Here is a 9,850-nt window from a genome sequence, read left to right on the forward strand (position 1 = left end):
TACTACAATATCTTCAATAAGAATCTTTATTTTCAAGGTCTTTTCTACCCTATACAAAGTCATTCCACAATAATCCCTTATTCGGATATCACAATCATTTGTCGAATTCATCCAATGATCCTCAATAGCTTCTTCATGTTGAAATACTTTACCTACCAAATATTATACTCTCCCAATATTATCAAAACATGGCTAAGGAGAATTATATTCTTCAAAGGGATATTGAACCCATTCACATTTAAAAGAGGGGATATCTTGCCTTTGATCTACCTAAAAAGGTTCTATCATCATAGGCCAAGTCCAACATATCTTATGTTGCTTTCTAACTTTGTCATAGGCAGACAAGAGTTGTCAAGAAATCTCCAAGAGAACAAGTCTATCACTGGGATACCTTGGGAACTTCTTAGGGTTAATAGTGGTACTTGCTACCTTGAAATATGTAAATGTATAGAACTAGATATAGGAAGCCCCGACCAATGATATTTGTACAACTACATCTTCTGATAATCTCTTTGCATAATCCTAGCTAAGGATAGACGATATATGGCCATGCATTAGCATCCTTCATGCTACCCTTCTTGTATAGTCCTAGATAATCTATTGCTCTTGTGGCTAACAATTGCACCAAGTATGAAGTCATGTAGAATTTCCTTTGGTTCTTTTCTAAAACCAATTGTTCACACAAATTCTAACTGAGAGTAGAATCCCAGTCTAGTGGCATCTTCACTTTCTTTATTGTTTCAATAAAGTGCACCATGAAGATGTTCAAATGTCCATCTATCGACAAACCCATAACTCTACTCAAGATTATGATTGAATATCCAATATCCTCTTTCATGTATCCTCTTGTCATGTCCACTTTGCCAATTTTCTTCCCCAGAGTAGTCTTTTCTATGAGCTATGATGATTGAATGATTTTAGAAGCCTCTTCAATGTGTTCCTGATACCATAATTCTTCTTGCTCATAGGTTAACCTAATGAACTAATCTACCTTAGGGAGATGGAACACTTTCTCTATGTTCTTGGGTTGGAGATCAAGAATGATCTCTCCCGTTATGCTTTTGAGAATCCTCTCTTCAAGAGAAAAATGTTCTATGAGTGTCATAATAAGTTTTGAAGATTGCAATAACACTAGGTGTAATGCTGACACCAAGTGTGATGCTGTATTGATGAGTCCTAATCTGATGAGTGTGGAGATCATCTAGGACGTCTTAGTTAGTTTATTGCAAATCTTCAAGAATTCCCCCAAGTCTGTGTGTCCCAAATTAGTATCTCAGATTTCTAATTTGTCATCCTAGAATCGTGATTTTGTTGGAACACTTGAAACTTGAACATTATTGGTTTAGGTGTTATTTTATGACCAAGGGAAGATAAGGAAGATGCCATTGTATCTGCACAAAAAAAAAAGTCCATTAGTCTAAAGTTGAAGAATAATAAATTAACAATTCCTTAGAACTTATTTGTAAAAAACTTGAAAAGCTAGACTACTTTGATAAGATGAAAAACTTATTTTTTAACCCTAGTTGCACATTATCTTCTTATACTAAGTTTTGAAAAGAATTTAGGTGCACATTATCACACCTAGTTAGGTGCACTGATGTACACCTGAATTTAGTATCTAAGGTTTTTCATTTTTGTTTTTATGTGTTTTAAATATTTTGTTTAAGTTTTTTTAGTTGTTTTTAAAAGTTTATAGAGAGAATAATATGGTGCACATTAGTGCACCTCAAGAGGTGTGCTGATGTGCACCATAATTGTTTTTTGACTTGTTTTTTTATAGGTTGTTAGGTGGAGAGTGAGGAGGCAGAAGGCACAGAGTACTGCACCTCTATTACTTTAGAGTTGCAGCATTGGAGGGCAAAGTAAGGGTGCACTTAATGATATGTGAGGCTATGACTTGAGGCAGAGGAGAAAATAAAATGAAGTAAGGAGGGAAGGGAAGCCCCACCTTTATATAGACTCAGGAGTCTCCATGTGTAGCTATGTATAATCATGCAAAAATACTATCTTCACAAGTTTTGGCGCATCAGTGCACCTAGAGAGGTGCACCTGGTGCACCCAAAATTGCAAAATGACTTGTTCCTCTAATTTCTAGACCTCTAGGCTTCTCCATCATGACCCAAACATGAAGTAAGACACTAGGTAAGACCTCAAAAGGACTTGGACCCTAGACTAGGGATCCAAAAAGCCTAAAAAGAATTAGGGGGGTGGGGGGGCATGCATTGTGGAACCACAAAATTAAGCAATAGGTGGATTTATAGTAACATGTTTATTCTCCACATGTAGTCTACTAGGGTTGAAAAAGATATGGTCAAGTGCATAAGTACTAGAAAGATCATTAGTTTTAGGTTGGGTATCCTCAGATGTCTTTTCATCATTCAAAACATTTGTAATCTCACATGACAGTACCCTAGTACTATGAGGATGTATCCACAATGGCCTGAATCCAATCCCCAGACTAGGGGCCCATCCTTTTATAGTGATAGGTTCAATTATTCCTTATTTTTGAGATCCAAGACCACTACATCCATCATAGCCTTTTTTCTTCTTGATAGAAAACCCAAGTCCATACTTGTTAGGAGATATTGAAGTGGGTTCTTGTTCTTCTTTAGCTTTCTTGATACAAACAAATGTATTCTCATAGATATTTTCTTCATGTAGGTTACCTCCACTAGTAAAATTTTTATGAGTGGCATTTTGTGTATTAATCTTGGGCTCTTGTACTTGTAGTAGTTTTGGTTTACCATAAGATTTGGGAGAAAGTGGTAACTTCCCAATGTGAAATTCTTTGAGACATAGAGTATTCTCCACAACCCTTGTCTTTAATCTTCAACATTTCCTTGGTCTTACATAGGAGTATATTAGGGTCCACATATTTAGACAAATATGTGGGTTGTACTTCATTATTTGTTGGAACTTAGTGTGTAGTAGTATCTCTTAGATTAGCACACAGAATACTGGAAAGGATCTAGATCACCAGGGATGGTAATGTCTACATCATTATAGGCAAAATTCAAATATTGGTGATATGTAGAAGGCATTAATTTCATGGCATGAATCAAAGGACATCTCAGTATCATATTGTAGTTCATTTTTATATATAGGACTTGGAATAGTGTGTTCACATTTGCTAGACCAATTCTAATGAGTAATACGATAACACTCTTTGAGAAATTCTCACCATCATCATAGGATTTTATTTTGATTGTACAAGAAGGATAGACATCATCTTCAAAGTAAACAAGACCTTAAAAACTTTTAGGGTACAAATGTTCAATCCTGCTCCACCATCTATCAAGACATGTCTAGCCTTAACATTATGGATAATGACCTAAAGATGGAAGGGATCATTATGATTAGGTCTATCTCTACAAATGTCTAAAAGTGAAAAAGTGACATGTTTTGATGTGAAAAAGTTCCCAACTATGGCCTAGAATTGGGGAACAACAATGTTATTAGGTAATATTAACTCTTGTAGGGCTTCATCAAGGATCTTCTAATGTTGGGTGGATGTGCATAGAAAATATAAGATGTATATTCATGTGAGATTCTTTCCAAGTTGGTCAACAAGGTTGTAATAAGAAGAAGGTATAGTTTTTTTGGGAGCTATGGGTCTACTAGGGGCTTTAGGTTTAGTAGGAGCTCTAAGTAAGGTTACTTTGGTGTCACACATGGTGACAACATAATGAGGGTCTTTGTTTTTTAAGGTGAATGTAGACACACATTAGTTAGACTCATTAAAGTACTTGATGGTGTAGTTGTGTCTAGTGCAAGTGTAATTGACATTAGCTTGCAAGTTTGAATTTGAACTAGAGGCTTTCCCTTTATCATGGTTGCGCAAAGGATCTTTGAAAATGGTATGATCAGAGTTGGAGGACAATAGTGAAGGGTCAATAGTAATCACTTCATCATTGATTAGATCTTGGATTTCATGTTTAAGCTGAAAATACAAAGTGGTCTTGTGTCCCTTAGTATGATGGTAGTCATAGAACTTATTATCATCCCACCAAGAGGTTTTGGTTTTTGGTTCATCCTCAAGTGGAGGTAACTATAATAATCCATTGTTGACAAATTGTTGAAGTGTAGTATCAAGTGGTATCCCTAGAAGTGAAGATTTTATATCTTTATTCTTGGGATGTCTTCAAGGTCTATCTTATGCTAAGGTATCAATTGTCTATTTTTGAGGTGGTTCTTGGTTAGAGGCTTGAAAATTCATGGGGTTTACACCTTAAAGAGTCATCTGAGGTTGTGTCATGTTGATTTTTTGGGCATCAAAAATACCATCATTCAAGACATTTTTATTCTTGGAGAAGAACTACACCTTGTCATTGGACTAGTTTGTATTGGTGTTGTCTTTGTTTGTCTTTATGATGAGGGCATATTCAATTCTAACTTGCTCAATTGTTGACTTGGTAATAGTGCTAGGAATCTTGATCTTACATTCATACATTATATGAGGGACTAGGTTCTCAATGCATAGGTTGACTTGTTGCTCTTCTAGAATATCCAATATGCATTGAATAACAAGGTTTCTCCAATGTAACAAGAATTCCATGAATGGTTCTCCTATCCTTTTCTTTTTTGAGCATAAATTGGATATTGTCACTTAATTTGTTGTGTTAAAAGAAAAATGGGATATAAATTTGTCTACTAGTTGTTGATATATGATTGAAAAGATAATTTGAGTAGAAAAATTGTTGAAGAAAACTATGTGTTTCAATCATTATTTTGTCACTGATGTCAAACCTACTATATGCTAGTAAGACAATTGCTTATATGTTTTAAGCACTATCACTTAGTTGATTGATGAGGAGGATTTGATCAACAAGATGTAACAAAAGTATCTAGAGGAAAGGTTGAGTTATGATTATGTATTGAAGTGAAAGAATCAATTAAGATAGTGATAACATAATGTATTGATGATCTACTTAAGGTTACAAAGTGACAAGATACACTTAGAAAGTTTAGAAGAATAAAGTTAAACAAAGTTCATTGGCCAAGCTTGACCAAGTGGATAGTAGGTGCCAAGAAAAGTTAGTGCAAGCCTAGCAAAAAGTTAGTTGCAGCTAAGTGAAAGCAAATTCTAGTGGATTTTGAGTAAGTCAGTAGATGTCAAGCAAGTTAGTGGATGCTAAGTAATTTTTAGTTGATGTCAAGCACCAATAAAATCCAGTTGATGCTGAGTGATTTTACAGTAGATGCCGAGTAACATAGCATGTGTCAAGCATCAGAAGATTGATAATATTGAGCTATTGCATTATGACAAAGATCAAAGATTTATCAAATAAAAGATGAAAAGTTTATTTTCTTGGAACTTGTGAATCAAGAGGAAGATAATATTGATGAGCTGGTGGCACAGAATCTTATGTAAACTATTTTGGAGGCAAATTCAAATGGATTCTAAGAGAAGTTTCTAGAAAAGACAAGATATGGGGTAGATACATTGTATCCTACCTAATCCATCAAAAATCCTAATTTTGGTGATGGATAATGAGTGGGAAAAGTGTTCTAATTTTCTATACGTAGGGATGTCTAGTCATGAAGCAAAGAGTTAGAGAGTTTTGATGCAAAAACCTGATAAGGAGAAGGAAAGGGGTTTGCTTCATCAAGTGACCCAAGAGAAGAAGTCTACAATAGCATACTAAGAAAGAAGGCTTAAAGAGGATGAATGCTTGAAGGGTGAACAAGCTATCAAAGCTACAAAGATTGGAAGTCCAACATAATTGAGGAATGAATAGTGATTTTTAATCTGCAAGTAAAGTTGTAAGTTGTATTAGATCAAAGCTCTACTGTTACTTTCTAGCAATTGTATTAGCCCAGGGTAAATCCTTTGGAGTAAGGTTGACTTAACAATCACTATAAAATCCTTTAATAGGGTGGAATTCCAAGTGAATGGCCTAAAGTCCTCTAACAAGGCTCACTTTTGATAGGGTGGTTGAAATCCATTAATTGAGTCACATTTAACAGTGTGTATTGTAACCTTTAATAGCGTTGGCCTTTAAAAGGGCATCACTCCAGAAGAGTGAAAAAGGAGTAACATGTTACTGGTGGATCTTCCCAAATTGGGTTTCCACATTACATCATTGTGCCAAATGTGGTGATGGATTTGTTGTGTTTCATGCTTTACATTTTTGCAAGTTCATTTGATAGTAACATTTCAGTTTTAGTTAACATACAATGAATGCATGCATGGTTAAGAGTGTTTTATGGGTTCACTAAATTGTGAAAAGTTTTATTTGTACATATGGACCTTGAATAACTGATTCACCCCCCCCCCCCCCCTCAATTATTCTAAAATAATTTCAATACTAGTTATGACCAAGATTTTATATTACCTAGTAATTTAGAGTACCATTCAAGTGTTGGCCCACCAAGAGAATAAGGGAATAATCTCATAAGATATGTTGGTTCATCACGAAGCTCTGTACAAGAGGCACAAAACTCTCTAATATGGTCAAGTGGGTTACCTCTTCCTGGGTATTTCTAAAATCTTGGTTCCTCGAAATGTCTTGGAAATGGAGGCATACACAGAGTCTTGTTGAAGGGATTGCAATGTAAATCCTTTTGTATATAGAACTTGTTTCTTTTGGACTCCTAATGCCTCGACTTATTTAGCCAATTGTTTGAATTGGTGTAGAAATCCTTGTTAGGATGTTGAGTATTATTTCTTTCTTCAAGTCTTTTGTGTCTTCAAGTAGATCTCTTATTATGGTGAGAGTTATGTCTACTTGGTTCTGACATATCTATATCTGAAGACTTAGGAAATGTATCACTAGGAGCTGGAGGTACATTGGCACCTCAAAGATGAAAAGGTCCTTGTTGTAATTTTTCCATCGATTGTGATTGTTGTGCCATTGGTTGTAGTTGTTTTGTCATTGGTTGTGATTATTGTCATGCCATTAGTTGTGGTTGTGGTTGAGGTACCTCTATTTGTTGAATGTATAGCCATGTATGAGTTTTTTTTTGCATAGGTATTTGTTGAGATTGTTGTGTCACATGATATTATTGCAACAATTATTGTTGGTAGGTGATCTTTTCTTCCAATCATTGTTGATATTTCAATTATTGTCTTAATTGCTCTTGTTTCTTTGCAAATATTGCTTGTTGTTGTTGGAATTTTTATTGATACATTACATGTATGTCAAGTGGATTTAGATTAGGTTTTATATTAGGAATGTTGGGTCCTTGTACCTATAGATGCTCAAAAAAGGTTCATGTCTATGGTTTCATCACTTCTTCATATTAACTCATCCCATTTTCTCATTTTACTAATTTTGATTTTTTTGCCAAGCTTGAATATCACCTGATCAGGTCTCTACAATATTCTTCATCATTCATATCCTCTTTCAAAACAATTTTATATCATTCTAAAATCATATCAAATCAACTTGGAATCATAAAATGAGCCACATTGCTCTCCTCTTGTGTTTTTGCTATAAAATGAGCCACATTGCTCTCATTTTTGATCCTTGAGTACTTCAAGTCCTTGGTCCTTAGTTCTAATGCCTAAGTCCATAATCATCAAGCTTTAAATCACTCATCTATTATTCTCATAGCATCATCATATCATAGAATTTTTCTTTTCAATTGTGTACATTATAGGCAATCAAAGCTTCATCATATGGAGAAAAAAGGACATCAGAGCTACAACTAAAGAGAGAGTTTTACTTTGTGTTACTTTATTTATTTTGGTTGGATTTCATGGTAGAATATATTGTTTTTAGTGTATGTTTATTGACTTTATTGATTTATCATAGGATGCTAGATGCTTAACCCATTTTCTGGTCCTACAGTTAGTGAACCTGACGTGAAACATACTTAACTAACTTGGGTTTCTTATTTTTGTGCTTTTTGTACAAGGAAGGAGCTCATTTAGAGGGGTATAATGCTTTTCTTCTCTCTATTATCACACCTAGTCTAATTAGGATGCCCATTAATATGGTTTTAAGCTCTCATTTGTGCATTTTCTTAGCTTGTTGTCCTAGGGTGCACTTTGCTCTGTGGAGGCACACTTGGGACCCCTAAGAAGCAATTTTAGGGGCCTATGAGTTACCATAACCCCCATTTGTTGTTCAAAACTTACCAATTATTCTCCAGAACAATCAACTATGCCCTTCTAGGCCCCAAGTGCAACAAGGGTGTACTCTATATTATTTGGGCACACTTGGTTGACTGGGTTTTAAATTCTCTATTTCTAGGAATTGTTTAGGCATCATTTTCCAATAGTCCACTTCTATTCTTCCAACTACATCTAGAAACTAACAACTACACCCTTCTAGGCCCCAAGTGAACCATGGGTGGAGTTAGCACTATCTGAGCACACTTGGCAGCTTCTAGAGTCATTTTGGCCTTCTGGGGTATAGTTTTCTTTGTCAGAGTGCATTTGGTTCACAAAAGGAACCTATTTTGATCAAAATCTACATCTAGGGTTTGAAGTTCATTCTAGGACCTAGAGTAGATGATTTCATGTTACTAATGATATGTTTTCAACATGTGGCAATCATTGGGAGAAGACATTCATTGAAAACTACTAATGCTTGTTTTAGGACATTTTTAAAGACCCGTATGCTTGCCCAACCTCTATGTGTAGTTTTTTTAGATTAGATAACACTTCACTTGGTACACTAAAATGAACTTTCTATACTTCTTGGTGTCCATGCATTGTTTAGAATCCTAGAAGTTGCATGGAAATATCCTTTCCCCTCACCATTCATGGATCTTGTGTGCAAGAGAAATCTGTACAATTTCTATAGTGAGGCCTACATTGGACGCAAGTCTCACCACTTGTTGAGCCCCAGGGGATGACCTCAAAGTGGTAATGGGCCAAAGCCAAGTCAACATTCCAGCTGCTATAAAAAATTTGATATAGTTAATGTCATATCAACAGTATTGCTATGTGATAACTCTCCTCTAGTACCCTTGTGGTGTGTTAAACCCCTGTTCTTGGGGTTGGGAGACCTTCTAAGGAAGTTTATCATTCACTTGTCAAACGGAATGCCCACACTATATACCTTATTTTTGAGGCCAAAAACCTTTCTATCCACTAGCTCAAGGGGTCACCCATGCCCATGATGACATCCCACATACTCACAGTCCTTAGTAGAGGTAACAAACCCTTGGGAAGTGATGACCCTTGGGATTTGGATCTTGGTAGCCCTAAGAAGTGAGTGTGCTTTAAGCGGGAGCCTACGGTGCCATGATCCTAGGTTGTCCACTCTGGATAAGAATGGTTGAACTTTGGTTCAAGTGGGAATTTGAGTGGATATAGTCTTAAAGCCTAGGTTGTGGTGTGTCTTTTCACTTTAACAATAGTTATTCTTGTTTATGGTGTCTTGGGTTTGTGGATAACATTAATCAAGATAAAGCCAAAATTGAAAATTTACACCTTGGATACTATCAAACATTAACCTAACATTACACCTCATGTCAAAACATTACAATCTTTGTCAAAACATTGCAACCTTTGTCAAAATGACTTGAAAGCCTGGAAAACATGGCAACTTGTAACCTTAGAAGTGTTTTGCATGACTTAGATTCCACTTTTGCATAACATCCACTTGCATCTTTCATTATTTGAGCTTCATGCTTGCATCCGCTAGGCTTCATTTTTCATTCTATTAGTCCTCATTTTTCATCCCTCATCTTTCATAGTTGTGTTCCTTAGGGTTTATTTTGCATCCCTTAGTCTTTGCATTTTAGCCCTTAATCTACATCTTGCATCTCCCAACCTACATCCTTACATGCCCACCCTTGATCTTACACAATTCAACCCTCATTTTTTGTGTCCTAACCATCATTTTATACCTTCATTCTATTCTTGGCACTATCCTTCTGCATTTTACTCTCTCGA

The sequence above is a fragment of the Cupressus sempervirens genome, chromosome 8 (genome assembly GCF_028749045.1).
Source record: "Cupressus sempervirens isolate cs-2001-9-10 chromosome 8, ASM2874904v1, whole genome shotgun sequence".
Classification (NCBI taxonomy): domain Eukaryota; kingdom Viridiplantae; phylum Streptophyta; class Pinopsida; order Cupressales; family Cupressaceae; genus Cupressus; species Cupressus sempervirens.